The sequence below is a fragment of the Aotus nancymaae genome, unplaced genomic scaffold (assembly GCF_030222135.1).
Source record: "Aotus nancymaae isolate 86718 unplaced genomic scaffold, 86718_ANA_hifiasm-v0.15.2.pri h1tg000020l, whole genome shotgun sequence".
Taxonomy (NCBI): Eukaryota; Metazoa; Chordata; class Mammalia; order Primates; family Aotidae; genus Aotus; species Aotus nancymaae.
In genome coordinates, this window is record NW_026988432.1 from 63258951 (window position 1) to 63275753 (window position 16803).

At 42.9% G+C, this 16803-nt stretch overlaps 1 pseudogene; it reads right to left on the reverse strand.

Annotated features, from left to right (window-relative positions):
* Nucleotides 1–9502: 9502 nt before the first annotated feature.
* On the reverse strand, nucleotides 9503–9602 carry LOC135276126 (U6 spliceosomal RNA; annotated as a pseudogene).
* Between the last annotated feature and the right edge of the window lie 7201 nt (nucleotides 9603–16803).

Genomic DNA, 16803 nt, shown 5'->3' on the forward strand with positions numbered 1-16803 from the left:
CTTTTTATGTTTTCATAATTACCTTATGGTGATTAAGCATACATAACAAAATTCACTATTTTAACCACTTTTAAACGTGGTTCTATAGCATTAAGTAAGTACATTCACATTGTTGTGTAACCATCACCAGAACTTTCCATCTTCCCCATTTTCCCCAAGCCCCCAATCCTGGCAGCCACTATTCTCATCATTCTACTTTCTATCTCTATAAACATGAAAGTGTGTGACTTTCTGTGTTGTTCTTCATTTTTGTTTGTTTGTTTGTTTTTTGAGATGGAGTCTTGCTTGTTGCCCAGGCTGGAGTGCAATGGCAGGATCTCAGCTCACTGCAATCTCCACCTCCCAGGTTCAAGCAATTCTCCTGCCTCAGCCTCCCAAGTAGCTGGGATTACAGGCACCTGCCACCATGCTCAGCTAATTTTTGTATTTTTAGTAGAGACGGGGTTTCACTTTGTTGGCCAGGCTGGTCGCGAACTCTTGACCTTAGGCGATCCACCTTCCTCAGCCTCCTATAGTGCTGGTGTGACCAAATTGCAGATGGTGGGCTCAGGTCGCTCCCCAATAGGATATGTTCTTCCAAGCCCTTGGTCCCTCACTCACCCAAGAATGGGAGAGAGGATGCTGCCAGGTGTAGTGAGCTCATTTTAAGTAAATATTGGACCCAAAAGAGTTTTATAGAAAGTGATTTATTTAGGCAGAGAGAGAGAAAAAGGAGAAAGAAAAGAAGCTCCCATAATGTCACAGAAGGGGATCCAAAAATGGAGTCCGCTCGTGTGTGTGTGTGTGTGTGTGTGAGTGTGTGTGAGAGAGAGAGAGAGAGAGAGAGAGAGAAAGAGAGAGAGAGAGAGAGAGAGAGCACAAAGGAAGTTCACCTGACCAGTCTATCTTCCCGCATGTGTGAAAGTTAAATAAAGACCTCTAAGCTCCTGGATGGAGAAGTGGGTGGAGATATGTGCTGAGAAGTTCTTGCCTTTGAAACCACACCCCCTTGTGGACCTGGAAAGAGAATACATTCCCTCAGTCTCCCCTCTGAACAGGAAAGTCCAACTGCTGTTGGGACATGGGCGTAGATCACTCTAGCTACTTCCTGCTGAAATGGGGCATAGAAGGGGCCCTGCAGTTGAGGTTTCCTCCAGAGAGGAGACTTTCAGGGGTGCAAATGGATCCTGAGGTCCATGATAGAGCTCATGAGCCAAGGACATCTGGGGTTCCAGTGGCAGGATTATTTATGACCTTATGGTTCTAGAAGAAATTAATGTGACAAGAAGGTTACAGATGAAAAGCAAAGAAGCCAACAATTGCAGAATGGTTATAAACAGGCCTGGGAGAGTATATAACCAGGATGGCCAGTTGTTAAGCTCCAAAATACTATTTCTTGAAGGTTTTTAGCCCTGTGTTCAATTGATTCCTGAGTTCTTTAACTTTGTTTAAGACAACGCTTAATTGGTTTACAAAGCAGCAGCATTTCTTCCTAGAAAGAGACAGGCTCCCTCTCTCTCCATTGTTAGCAGATTTAGGGCTCTTCTACTTCGAAGAGCTATGGCAGCCAAAGAGTTAAGCTGTTTTGCAAAGTGAGCTGCCATTGCAGAGAGAATTGGCAACTTTTTATGCTATTAGTTAACTCCTGAGATAGCTTATAGTACCTGAATAGAGGTAGTAACTTTTCTAATGCCAGCACCAAGTTTTCCTATTTTTTTGACCCGCCCCCCACCCTCTTCATGAAAGGAATAACTGGAGTTTGAGAGATAGCAAAGTTAAGAGTTATAGTCCTGTTAATGCCAGGATGTAAATTAGACTTATGAGTAGTTCCTTTCCCGGGGATTTTGCTGGAAGAGCAGATGTAGATCCTCTAACATCTCACAGGTGTATGAAGGGTCACCTCCTGGAACTTCAGGCTCTGGAGTAGAGGGCCTATGATTTTTTTCAGGAGGTGTTCAAGGCTTCAGTCGAGTGTGATGAATCCATGAGTCAGTTCCCACCACCTTAACTGCCATTGGGGTAGACAGAATAACCAAAAATCGTCCTTCCCAAGGTGGGCCTAGAGGGGGAGAGTCTGAGGGGAGGGACTTAACAAGCACTAAGTCTCCAGGGCAGAACAACTCTTTCCCTTTTCCCTAGGGTGTCCTTCAGGTAAAGTGTTAAGAGCCTGTCGGTACTTAGTCAAGGAGGTTATATCTTTTATTAGATCTCCTGTTTCCTTGTCTAATACAAGATCATTAGTAAGAAAGGGCCATCCATAAAACATCTCCTAGGGGCGGAGAGAAATACTGGGAGACTGCTTGTCCTAGGACTCCTCGGACAGTTACAGACTTGAAGGGCAACTGTTTAGGACAGAAGAGTAATACTGAGAAGGCCATGCCAGTGTCCAGGGGGAGATCAACTTCCTCACCCTCTTTGGTCAGCTTTACCCGGGGCTCTGTGAGGGTGATGACAAGTGCTGGCACTTGCCCCGGCCACCTCTCAGTCCTGCAGTTGGGTCATCTGGTTAGACACCTCAGGCCCTGGGAACCTTCATCCCCTGGGACAGTGTACTTTCCAGTGATCTTGGAATAGTGGACAAGGATGAGGTGGTGGTCCATTCCTCTGGGGACAATTTCTTATAACATGTCCCTTCAGACCACACTGGCAACAAGCTCTGCCAGACTAGCAGCTAACCTGAGCCTGTCCCTCATTTGAGCACCTGGGGTCTGCTTACCTGAGGGCCATGACTAGGGCTGTGGCTTTTCTCTGGTCTCTCCTATTCCTTTCAGCCTGTTCCTCTGGGTCTCTATTATAAAACACCGAGGTTGCCAGGTTCAGTAATGATTCTAGACTTTGTTCTGGCCCCACGGCCAGCTTCTGGAGCTTCTTCCTAATATCTGCTGCTGACTGCATAATAAACCTGTCCTTTGACCCTCGATGGAGTCTGGTGACAGGGGAGTATACTTTCTTAAGGCCTCCTGCAATCGCTCAATGAAAGCTGTTAGCTTTTTTTCTTTCCCTGAGTTACGGTGGATAACACTGCATAGTTCATGGGCTTCTGCCTAACTCACCTCAATCTCTCAAGTATGCAGGTCAAGAAATGCCTACAGCTCCAGTCTCCCTATTCTGAATCAGGATCCCAGCGAGGGTCTGTGCCAGGGACTGCTTGTCTTCCTGTAGGAAATCTATCTTTTTCCTCGGCATCATTAGGTCACGTACTTGACTAAGGTACCAGGTGTCCCCAAACTCTTGAGCCGCTGCTAGAGCAGCCTCTCTCTCATTGCTAATTAGGGTTTGATTAAGCAATAGCATGATATCTTTCCAGTCTGATTTGAAGGACTGACCCAGGCCCTGCAGAACTTCTATGTACTTGTCCGGGTCATCTGACAACTTTCCTAAGTCCACCTTGATTTAAGTCAGAAAGTGAGAATGGGGTATGCACCTTGGTTGGGCCAAATTCTCCTCCTACTGCCTGTAGGGGGCAGAATCTGGGCATCCTGGTAGCCTGAGATGCCTTGACCATCTCAGCCTTCCCTAGCTCCTGTTGGGGTATAGGGGCTGAGGAGCCGTGGTTGGCATTGGTGGATGTAGAAGCCACAGGGAGTCCCAAATGTGGAGGTAGTCCTGAGGAGGGTTGAGTAGGGTATGGGGAATAGGCCTGACAGAGCTGAGGCTTATTCCTTAGAGAAAAGAAAAGTTGCACATAGGGGACCTCAAATCATTTACCCTCACTTTTACAAAACAGGTCTAATTGTAAAATAGTGTCATAATCTATACTTCCCTTAGGAGGCCAGGTTTTTCCACTCGGCAGGGGGTATTACAGCCATGCTGTTTGGCAGAGAAAAAAGATCGTGTGTTAAGTTGGTCCCAATTCTCTAGGATACATTTTAATGGGGACCTTATCTTGGGAATAGTAGCACCCACCTGGAGTTGAATGCAGGAATGCTTACATCCTGGCTATTAATTTGCGATCACTAGCACTGGGGCATTCCCCAATCATGTTGCCAGATCTGGGGCATCCCCCAGTCATGGTGCCTCATAATTTCCGTATGCCCAAAATGGGTGATCATCTTTGAGCCTCTCATGCACTGGACTTAATCACGCTACCAGCACCATGGGTACTCACGTTCACTGCCTGCATGCCTTTAGTGACCACCATAAAGACATGTGGACTGCTGCAATGGGTGGTTTGTACCAGCGTGTCCTTGAACCAAGCCAGTGAGGGATGGGAGGTGGGTACTAATATTTCCTAGCAAAAGTCCAATTAATATAGGCCTGATTATAAAACTGCCCTAGGAGGGTAAACTTCTAGGGAGGGACCTCAGAGCACACAATTCAAAGAAGGTGAGAAGGCAGGGCGTGTCTGAGACTGAAACAGTGCCCTCAGGACCCAGGCCTCCTCCTTCACCCCATTTTCCATCATAGGAAAATGCCCTAGGGGTTGTGGGGCCTGAAATCAACTATTTGGGCCTAGGACCTGGTTTAACTATGGTCTTTTAGGTGGAGAAGTTCTGCCGTATGAAGAGCCAGTCCTAAGCAAGACAAATTGTACGTTAGATTCTGGCACTATTTAGTTGCATTGGGAAATGTACAGGTGACACAAAACTCAATGTCCCATAGCCTTTAGCTTCTGGATTCCTCAAAAGGTTTCCCCACTCAAGCCTGGGTCTACCAGGGATTTGAAGCAGTAACCTCAGGGCTACTGGCCCTATGCCTTAACCATTGTGCTAGCAAGCCATTCTTCCCAAAACTTTGCTGGGGAGCTCCCGTAGGCCTCCCCTGAATGAAAACACTGCTCCCTGTGGCACGGCAGGTGGAAGCCCTGCGGTGTCCACCAAGTGCACACTGGGCCCCCTCCCTGCACCACTGCCTCCCTACAAAAGTGGACCTTGGGCCACTCCCTTAATGCACTGGCTCTGATTCCCCTAAGAGTTGCCTGAAAATAAATGCTGTATCTTTAAATCTTGGCAGCCAGCCTATGCTATGGAAAAACTAGGTGGGACTTGGGTCCAGACCATGAGTGTCTGCCCCAGCCGTGCCTGTGGCTCACAGCACAGTGGATCCCACAATCCCACACAGGCCCAGTCCATACTTTGCCTCCTCCTCCCCCACAGCTCCAGCCAGCAACTGCAGCCACTGTGCGCTCAGTTCCCTTAGGTAACTTAGCCCAGAGAAGCAGCCGAAAAGGGGAAGAGCAGGTTTGGAAAAAAAGCTACACCTTTAAATCTGGCTGGCATGTGCCACTTAAAGATGGGCTGGGGCCTGGATCAGTGACCAGGCCCTGCTGGGCCCTGCCCCCGTGGCCTCCCAGTGTTTCCTTAAAGCAATAGGACAGATTGCAAGTGAGAGGGGTCTAATATACTCACTCACTGCTCCGAAGTAACAGGTTCTTAGCTGTAGCTCCTGGCTGGCTCGCCAAAGATGTGACCGAATTGCAGACAGTGGGCTAAGGTTGTTCCCAGATAGGATGTGTTCTTCCAGGCCTTTGGTCCCTCACTTACTGGGATTACAGGTGAGAGACACTATGCCAGGCCCCCTTGTCTTGCTTCTGATCTCAGAGGAAAATCTTTCAAACTTTCATTATTCAGCACAATGTTAGCTATTGACTAAAAAGAGAGGATTTTAGTCAATAGCTATTGACTAAAGAAACAAGATTGGGGTAATCCCAGCACTTTGGGAGGCAGAGGTGGGCTAATCACCCGAGATCAAGAGTTCGAGACCAACCTGGCCAACATGGTGAAACCCCATCTTTACTAAAAATACAAAAATTAGCTGGGCATGGTTGTGGGTGCCTATAATCCCAGCTAGTCAGAAGGCTAAGGCAGGAGAATTGCTTGAACCTGGGAGGCAGAGGTTGCAGTGAGCCAAAATCGTGCCACTGTACTCCAGGCTGGGAAACAGAATGAGACTCCATCTCCATAAAAAAAAAAAAAAGAAGAAAGAGGATATTTGGGGAAGCCACATTTTTAATTGATTAGTTTTTATAATTTTATGGAGGTATAATTAAGTACTATTGAACAGCACTGTTTAAAATGATTGGTTTTGATACATGTTTACACCCACGAAGCCATCATCATAATCAACATAGTAAACAGTTCCATTACCCAACAAGTTTTCTCATGCCAGTTTGTAACCTATTCCTCCCTCCATCCTATCCCCTGGCATTTTCTAAAAATTTTAGAAACAAATATGATAAGTATGTATTTTTATGTAAGCCTTTTAAAAATTCATCATATTTGAGATTCATTCACATTGTTGCATGTATCATCGTACTCCCTTATATGAGTATGCTACAGTTCATCTATTCTACTGATGGACACCTGGGATAGTTCCAGAGTTTGGCTAGTATAAATAAAGCTCTGACATTTAGCCATAAATTTTTGCATAGACATATATTTTTATTTCTCTTTAATAAATAGCCAAGAATAGCTTACCTGGGACATATGGTAAGTCTATTTAAGTTCTAAAGAAATTATCAAACTTTTTCCAAAGTGGTTTTAGCATATTTTACATTCCCACCCATCAACGATGTACAAGAATTCTGGTTGCTCCACATCCTCCCAACACTTTTAGCTATCCTAGAAGGTATGTAGTTAGAGCTCCCTGTGCTTTTAATTTGCATTTCCCTAATGACTGATGGTGCTGAGCCTGTTTTCTTATGTGTGTTGGCCATTCATATTTGTAAAATATCTGTCCAAATCTTTTGATCTTTTTTTTTTTTTTTTTGAGACGGAGTTTCACTCTTGTTACCCAGGCTGGAGTGCAATGGCACAATCTCAGCTCACCGCAACCTCCGCCTCCTGGGTTTAGGTAATTCTCCTCCCTCAGCCTCTTGAGTAGCTGGGATTACAGGCAAGCGCCACAATGCCCAGCTAATTTTGTATTTTTAGTAGAGACGGGGTTTCACCATGTTGACCAGGATGGTCTCAATCTCTTGACCTCGTGATCCACCTGCCTCGGCCTCCCAAAGTGCTGGGATTACAGGCATGAGCCACCGCGCCCAGCCTTGATCATTTTTAATTGGGTTGTTCATCTCATGCTGGGTTATGAGAGTTCTTTCCATGGGCACAAGAGTAGGAACTGGTAATGACTTCTTTTTGTTGTGTTTCTGGTGAGAATGTCTTTATTTCACATTTATTGCTCAAAGATATTTGTAATAGATATAAAATTATGGGTTCAGAAGCTCTTTTCTTTCAGTACGTTTAAGATGTAGTTCTGTTGTCTTCTGGACTTCATGGTTTCTATGAGAAATCACGGACATTAAGTCATGATTCTCCTCTATGTAATGTGTGCTTTTTTTTTTTATAGCTGCTTCCAAGAATTTTTCAATAATCTTAGGATTCAGAAGTTTGATTATTAGTGTTAATAGGCATTGTTTCCTTTGAGTTTGCTAAGTGTCTTGAATCTACACATTCATGTCGTTCACTAAATTGAGGAGTTTCTGGGCGTTCTTGCTAATTTTTTTTTTCTATTTTAATCTCTTTCTCCTTGCCTTCTGAGACTCCATTTATACTATGTTAGATCTTTAGATGGTAATCCATAGATACCTGACACTCTGAGTTTGTTTTCTTTAAACTCTTTATCTCTCTTCATAGCTTGGATAATTTTCATTGTTCTGCCTTCTACTTAATTTTCCTTTTATCATCTTTACTGCAGAGATTCTATTTTTCATCTCAATATTTTTTATTTGCTTCCTTTTTATATTTTCCATTTTTTGTTGAGAATTTCTATCATATCATTCAATTGAAGTGTGCTTTCCCTGACCTTAACGAACATAGAAAAAATAGCTGCTTTAAAGTCTGATGATTTTCTCTTGAGGTTGGTATTTGTTTGATTGTCTTTCTGCTTTGAGAATTGGTACCATTTTCCTGGTTGTTTGTATATCAAGAGATTTTGAGTTGTATCCTGGACATTGCGAATGTTGTGTATTGCAGACTCTGGATCTATTGTAGGCCTCTGGAAAATGTTGATGTCTGTTTTAGTAAAAAATTAACTAGGTTATGTTCAGACTACAAGTTCTATCCCACCTTCTGTGGTTATATTAATTTAAATACACACACACACACACACACACACACACCCACACCCACACACCCCTTTCCACTTAACTTTGGGAAGTGCTGTAAGAATCAGCAGTAAATCAATGATTGCCTGGTGATTTTAACATTTTAGGATTTAGGATTCCTTCCTTCTAATTCACTCAATTCCAATGTAATACCTATTTAAAAAAATGTGTTTCCTTTTAGCTTAGTGTACTAAAAGAGGTTTTCTTTAGTTTACTTCCAATCCTACCTAGATCAAAGGTTTTCCACTGAGTCTCCTTCCAAGCTTGAACATTTTTCCTAGCAAGACTTAGTGAATTGTCCCAATCATTTCCTTCTTACTCTTCTGTCATTTTCACTCATACTTCTTAATTCCATGTTCAATTTAGTGAGGCCTCATGGGTGCAGAATTACATTTAAACCACACAGTATTAATCACAATAACTTCCCATCCACACCTACATCCTGCTGACTTTTCTAGTCTGGGTGGCAAAGCCGCACGTGCAGCCTCTGGTACTTGCGTGTCTACTCTCCACAGTCTCCTACCTGCTCCCTTCACTGATGTTCTTCCTCTAATTGTTCTCTTCTGATCACCACATTGTTGCATTTTTAGCAAAGATTTTACTGCTTTGTATTCATATCAGAAAATCACACTTGCATGTCAAACACATGCTAAAAATTACATCATGGATGAAATGCCTGATGCATAGAACGGTTCTCGTTAAAATAAATTGCTATAAACTTGACTCTTTTATAACAATGTGAACAGAGACCACAGTTCTTTGGCATTCACACTGGAGTTCATGTTTCAATACTTTATAATTAAGTGTTGTGCTCAGCACATACTGTGAGAAGACAACATCATTTTAAAATTGTGTCACTCAGAGAGAAATCCATGATTTTCATTATGTTCCCCTCCAAGCCCTTGCTTCAGACAGCTAATATGGGTCCCACTTCGGACACTGAAGGGATTTGAAAGGAACATGAGCTCTGCCTTTGTCACCTTGTGAAAAAAAATTCCTGATAGTTTTTACATTTCAGGGCATATTAAGTTGAAAACTTCAACTGTATATTATGAAACAAGCCTTTGAAAGCCTATGAAATTTCTTTCGGAAATATCTTGCAAAATGGCTGATTTCGTCATTTTTAAATTCTTTTTTAAATTTTTTATTAAATAGACTTTTTTTTTTTTTTTTTGAGTCCGAGTTTCGCTCTTGTTACTCAGGCTGGAGTGCAATGGCGCGATCTCGGCTCACCGCAACCTCCGCCTCCCGGGTTCAGGCAATTCTCCTGCCTCAGCCTCCTGAGTAGCTGGGATTACAGGCACGCGCCACCATGCCCAGCTAATTTTTTGTATTTTTAGTAGAGACGGGGTTTCACCATGTTGACCAGGATGGTCTCGATCTCTTGACCTCGTGATCCACCCACCTCGGCCTCCCAAAGTGCTGGGATTACAGGCGTGAGCCACCGCGCCCGGCCCTATTAAATAGACTTTAAAAAAAAATACGACATGCTTCACGAATTTGCATGTCATCCTTGCACAGGTGCCATGCTAACCTCTGTATCGCTCCGCTTTTAGTATAATATATGCGCTACCGAAGCGACCATGATTCTGTCTTTTTAAATGCTTATTAGATGGCGCAGAAGAATTACATTTGCAGAGATCTTTTGAAATTTGCAGGAACAACGACACTGCTGAAGTATGTTTAGAGAAAAATGAGGAACAACTCTTCAGTTTAATCATTATTTACTAATTACCTCTGCCATGTCCTTAGGATTTTAACTATTATGTTAGGGAGAAATGCCTAAGAACTATCCAACAGAATATAGACCTTCAAGGAACTATGAAACAACGAGGCTCTTTGAGGAGCCCATCCAATCTGAGGGGAAAACTCAGCATAACTTAGAGCAATTAAGACCCACAACAGTTCCAAGGCAGTCAGCACCGCAGGGCGCTGTCTAGGAGGACTGACCAAGGGCATCGGAAGGCGAAGATGTGCCTGCACGCCATAAAATACAGACGGGAGCCATGCACGCTTGAAATGTATGTGATACTTTTGAAATTTTGAAAACTATATGAAATATGAACCTGACAGAGAAATACACCTTCAATACAGTACAACTTCAAGAAGAAAAATAAAACGGTTATCACAAAGTGCCGAGAGAGGTGCCCAGATCTGTTTTACAGTCCAAGCCAGGAAATTGACCCGATGCTTCCCATTGACTTCCTTCAAACATTCAGGGCTGTGCTAGAGACTGACTGTTCCATTAGGAATAAGTAAGGAACACAGTTTGCAGCTGTGAGAAGGGTCCTGGGCAGGACGCAGGGAAGAATATCACAGAGGCAGGTACTGGAGAATTGTCTTCAGCCAGAGTTCCAAGCCAGCAGGAAAAGCAGGAAGTAGTGTGGAGAGGGAGTTTATTATGGCTGAGGGGAACACACTCAGGGCATTGTGTGACATTTAAAAATACATACTTAGCCATTACCAAGTTTCTGCCACTGGATAAGAAGGGAGCGTCATAGGTACCAACCAGTATTGTTGTTATAAGAAATCGAGCGAAACTTGTCTCTGAATCACTGATTTTCTGGTCTTTTTATTAAATATTACTTTTAGAAAATAAAACATGGTAACAGAAACCATTTGCAGAATGCAAAAGAAATGAAATGTTAATGAACATAAATTTCAGCCAGAGATACTGAACAGCTCTTTTTGGAAGAGCCCTGATGGGAACCTAGCAGTGCTTAGAAAATATCGACACGCAGTCCTGCCCAGGGACAGCCCTTCAGCAGGCAAGCCTTAGCGGGCACCTCTCAGGTCCGTCTTCATGTTTCCTCAACCAGGACTCGATGGTGGTCTTGCCATGCCATGCAGGCAGCAATGCCCAGGGCTTCCCCCATCAGCCAGCTCTCTGACCTACCTGACCACCATTCCTCTCCATCCAAGCAGTCAGGACATCTCCCTTCAGATGCTCTTACCATCCTCTTAAATTCAATGCATTCAAAACTTACCTCATCATTTTTCTCATGAGATCTCTCCTGTTCATGGAACCATCATTCTCATTGCCCCAAGCTTCTTGCTGAGCCTCACAGCCCTTTACAGCCTAAAGCTAACACATGTGATGTGGAGCCTATCACTTGTCTTTTCTTTTCTTTTTTTGAGACAGAGTCTTGATCTGTCACCAGGCTGGAGCGTAGTGGCGCAATTTTGGCTCATTGCAACCTCTGCCTCCTGGGTTCAAGCAATTCTCCTGCCTTAGCCTCCTGAATAGCTGGGATTACAGGCACGTGCCACCATGCCCAGCTAATTTTTGTTTTTAGTAGAGACAGGGTTTCACCATGTTGGCCAGGATGATCCTGGTTCCCTTGACCTCGTGATCCACCTGCCTTGGCCTCCCAAAGTACTGGGATTACAGGCACGAGCCACTGCACCTGGCTGCCTCTCACATTTCTATACAATCCTCCTGTCCCCATCATCACCCTGGTCAGCAACTACACTTTGTTACTCTTGCCAAACCAGCCAACTCAGGCTGCATGCTCCAGCCAGCTTATAACAACACCCCATGCATGGTTTCATCATAACACCCTCCTGATGGAAAATCCTGCCACATCCCGAGCCATGCTGTGTAGTCTCCTCTGTACATGCTGGACTTTGCTGGGTGCTCCAGGACCAGGCCCAGTGGTTTCTATTCACTCTTTCTTCACCCCTTTCCTCCCAGCAGTTCCCTTGCTTTGAGCTGGTCTGTTAGACCCACGTGTCTTGCTCGCACATCCCCTTTGCCAGGCTAAACACAGCTGTAGCTATGAACACACTTTGTACATCGGGCTGCCTCCCATTTATGCTGTTGCCTCACACTTTGCAAAGCCTAGTTACAGCAGGCTCTCTAAGCCTTCTAAAACCTGGCTCATGGCACCACAATTCAGCCCTTAATTTATGGCATTGTAAGGTAATGCCTCCTGGCACCAGCAATTTTAATAGAGCATTTTATCTACTGTTATTATCTGGTTCAGGCACTGTGTTGATACATGGATGTTCCATACCCAGTCATGTGTGCTTCATTCTAATTATAATGCACCACTCTAAAGATGGTTATACAGGTAGACAATATAGGAAAATCCATAATGTATTATATAAATCAGGTCTTAATCTCCAGGTCAAAAATAACAGCCTTTTTTAATTTTCTTTTAATTTATATTTTTTATTTCTTTTAATTTATTGCCTCTTTTCTATACTTTTTATTATGAGATATAACATGTATAAAAAAGTCAATGTAACACATATGCACCTTTAAGTAAATAATCATAGAGTGAATGCCCATATAAACACCGTGCAGGTTCATTAGAGATTCTTAACCAAGAGTTCACTTGCATGAGCTTCAGGGAATTTGGGGATTCTCTGAAATTATATGCAAAATTAGAGACTTTTTGCATTTTTTGGAGGAAAGTTCAAAACTTTCTCAGAGCCTTAAAAGAGTTCCCCCTCAAATTTTAAATACTGATTAGAATTACAGGATAAAGAGCTCTGTGATTTAGCAGCTATGTAGTCTTAAGCTGGTCTCATTTATTCCCAGAATTTGTTTTGGCTAACTCATAGTAACCGTGTGTGTGTGTGTGTGTGTGTGTGTGTGTGTGTGTTGATGATATTTTAGATCTACTTTCTCAGCAAATTGCAAGTATACAAATACAGTATTATTAACTGCAGCCACCATGCTGCACATTACATCCTCCGAACTTACTCATCCTGTGCAACTGACACTTTGTGGACTTGGATCAGTATCTCCCCATTTCTCCCACCTCCAGCTCCTGCAACCACCAGAGCATCCTCTGTTTTTGGGGCCTTTGCCACATAATACAATTGTACTGCACTCTCTAAGGTATTTTTTCTGGGTGCGAATATTGATATAAGAAGTTAAAAATGATAGTGGGAGGGAAATTATAACAATCTGGCTTTCTTTCATTGTTTCATTTTCACTTTGACATTTGTGTGACTGCCAACACACCATCATCTTTTCTTCACCTCATACAGTTTATCTCCATGAACGTATCTGAGAACAACCAGCCTGCTTGCAATGTCAGAATAAAATGAGACCATCAACCCAATTTACAACTCTAAAGAAAATGGCAGGAAAACTGGGGAGAGGGACAAAGAGCCAGTTAAAAATCTAACTGCACAGCAAAGGAAACTCCTCACAGCAAAGGAAACAATCAGAGCGAAAGGGAACCTACAGAATGGGAGAAGACATTTGCGAACTATATATCTGATAAGAAGCGAATATCCAAAACACACAAGGAATTTTTACAACTCAATTGCAATAAAAACAACCCAATTAGAAGATAGGTGAAGGACTTAGACATTTTTTACAAAAAAGACATACAAATGACCAGCAGGTATATGAAAAGGTGCTCAACGTTACTAGTCAGCTGGGAAGTGAAAATTAAAACCATGATGAGATATCACTTCACACTTGTTAGGATGACTATTGTCAAAGTGTTGGAGAGGACATGGAGAAACTGGAACCCTTGTACGCTGTTGGTGGGAATGTAAATTGGTACAGCCATTATGGAAGACAGCACGAGGTTCCTCAAAAAATTAAAAACAGAACTGCCATCTGATCCCAAAATCCCACTTCTAGATCTATAGCCCAAAGAATTGAAATCAAAATCTTAAAGAGATATCTGCCTTCCCATGTTCACTGCAGCATTATTCACAACAGCCAAGATACAGGGTCAACCCAGCTATCCATTGACGGCTGAATGGGTAAAGAAAACCTGGTGTGTGCATACAAGGGAATATTATCCTGTCTGAAAAAAGAAGGAAACCCATGTATGCAACAACATGGATAAACCTGGAGGATGTTATGCTAAATGAAATAAGCCAGTCACAAAAGGACAAATGCTGCATGATACGGTTTGGATTTGTATCCCCATCCAAATCTCATGTTGAATTGTAATCCCCAGTGTTGGAGGTGGGGGCTGACCAGAGGTGACTGGCCCTTCATGAATGCTTTAGCACTGGCTCCTGGGTAAGGTTCTTGTGACAGTGAGTGAGTTATCAAAAGATCCGCTTGTTTGAAAGTGCGTAGCACCTCCCCACTGTTTCTCTCTTCCTCCTGTTCCTGCTGTGTGAAATGTCTTATTCTCCCTTTGCCTTCTGTCATGATTGGAAGTTTCCTGAGGCTTCTCCAGAAGCAAAAGCTGTTAAGCTTCCTGTAAAACCTACAGAACTGTGAGCCAATTAAACCTCTTTTCTTTATAAATTACCCAGTCTCTGCTATTTCTTTTTTTTTTCGAGACCGAGTCTTGTTACCCAGACTGGAGTGCAATGGCGCGATCTCGGCTCACCGCAAACTCCGCCTCCTGGGTTCAAGCAATTCTCCTGCCTCAGCCTCCCGAGTAGCTGGGACTACAGGCGTGCACCACCATGCCCAGCTAATTTTTGTATTTTTAGTAGAAACGGGGTTTCACCTTGTTGACCAGGATGGTTTCGATCTCTTGACCTCGTGATCCACCCACCTCGGCCTCCCAAAGTGCTGGGATTATAGGCATGAGCCACCGCACCCGGCTTTCTGCTATTTCTTTACAGCAGTGCGAGAACAGAGTAATACACTGCATGATTCCACTTATATGTAAAATAGTGACTCATAGAAACACAGAGTGCTGGGCATGGTGGCTCATGCCTGTAATCCCAGCACTTTGGGAGGCTGAGGTGGGCGGATCACCTGAGGTCAGGAGTCTCTACTAAAAATACAGAAATTAGCCGGGCATGGTGGCGTGTGCCTGTAATCCCAGCTGTTTGGGAGGCTGAGGCAGAAGAATCACTTGAACCTGAGAGGCAGAGGTTGCAGTGAGCCGAAATCGTGCCATTGCACTCCAGCCTGGGCAATAAATAAATAAATAAATAAATAAATAAAAAGGACAAAACAAAGTTTCGGTTATGCAAGCGAGTAAGTGCTAGAGGTCTGCTGTCTGTACAACATGGTGTCTATAGTTAACAATAATGTATTGTGCATTTTAAAAAAATTGTTAAGAGGGTAGATCTTACGTCTAATGTTTGACCGTAACAAAAAAGTTACCTCATGCAAGACTAGAAAGAAGAATTTATAAGTTTGCAAATTTAGTTATCGTTTCCCCTAAGGAGTGAATTGATTAGTATTTTATAAAAGATATTTACATCTAAATATCTTTTAAGTAAAGTTGGTGTATAATTGTTTTATGCTTATTTCATATGAAGGTATTCCACCGGTGTTAAGTGAGTTGGTCAGTTTTCTTTTCTTCTGATGTTTACTAATGCTTGCCTATAAATCGAACTGGTTGTTGGACGTTTTTGGAAGGCAGGTGTGATTGACTGAGGATTAAATTTCACTACAGTCAATGTTATTGGCTTATTCAGGTGCTCTCTTTCTTTCCGGATAAATTTTTAACACTATTTTCTAAATATTGTGATAGCTTTCTGAGGTTGGTATCATAATGTTTTACAAATGAAGAAACTGTCCTGGATGGTATGGAAAACAGTATAGTGCTTTCTCAAAAAATTACAAATAGGGGCCTGGCACAGTGGCTCACGCCTGTAATCCTAACACTTTGGGAAGCATAGGCAGGTGGATCACTTGAGGTCAGGAGTTTGAGACCATCTTGCTCAACATGGTGAAACCTGTCTGTACTAAAATACAAAAATTAGCTGGGAGTGATGGCACCCACCTGTAGTCCCAGCTAACCAGGAGGCTGAGGCAGGATAATTGCTTGAGCCTGGGAGACAGAGGTGGCCATGAGCCAAGATCTCACCACTGCACTCCAGCCTGGGCGACAGAGTGAGACTCTGAATCAAAAAATAAAAATAAAAATTACCAATAGATTTCCCATCTGATCCAGCAATTCCACTTCTGGGTATATACCCCAAAGAGTTGAAAGCAGTGACTCTGAACAGATATTTGTGCATCCATGTTCATGGCGACACTATTCACAGTAGCCGAAAGATGGCAGCAACCCAGGTGCCCATCAAGGGATGAATGAATAAGCAAATGTCTATATATACAATGGGCTATTACTCAGAATTAAAAGGGAGGAAATTCTGACACATGCTCAACACAGGCAAACCTTGAAGCTATTGTGGTAAGTCACTTACATGAAGTACCCAGGATGGTCAAATTCGTAGAGACAGAAGGAATGGTGGTTGCCAGGGGCTAAGGGAAAGAAGGAACAGAGACTTACTGTTTAATTGGTACAGGGTTTAGGTTTACAAGAGGAAAAGAATTCTGGAAATGAATGGTAGTGGTTGCACATGATAAATATATTGAATTTCATGAAAACGTACACTTAAACATGGCTTAAAATGGTAAATTTTATATTTTCTATATTTTGCCACAGTAAAAAAAAATGTACTAGATTAATTGACAGACTAAACAAGGACTTTGGGCACTAAAAATAGACTTTGGAAAGAAATTGGGTATCCCAGTAAAGGCATCACGAGAAACATGATCTTCAATGGATTTTGTTGCACATGCTTTAAGACGTAGATTTGCTTTTATTTGGAATCACTTGGCAGTTAGGGACAGGGTATCGTAATCTTTTTATGCCCTTGGTCCTCCAAAGCAGGGTTGCCAGATTTAGCAAATGAAAAACACAGGATGCTCTGCAATATTTAGCATGTGCTTACACTAAAAACACGTCTGTGGTGTTTATCTGAAATTCAAATTTCCCTGGGTTCTGTGTTTTATCTGGCAACCCTCTCTCAGAGTCTGAGTCCAGACTTGCCGAGAGGAGTTAAGGAATCAGTGTGAGAACCCAAAGTGAGAACCAGAGCTG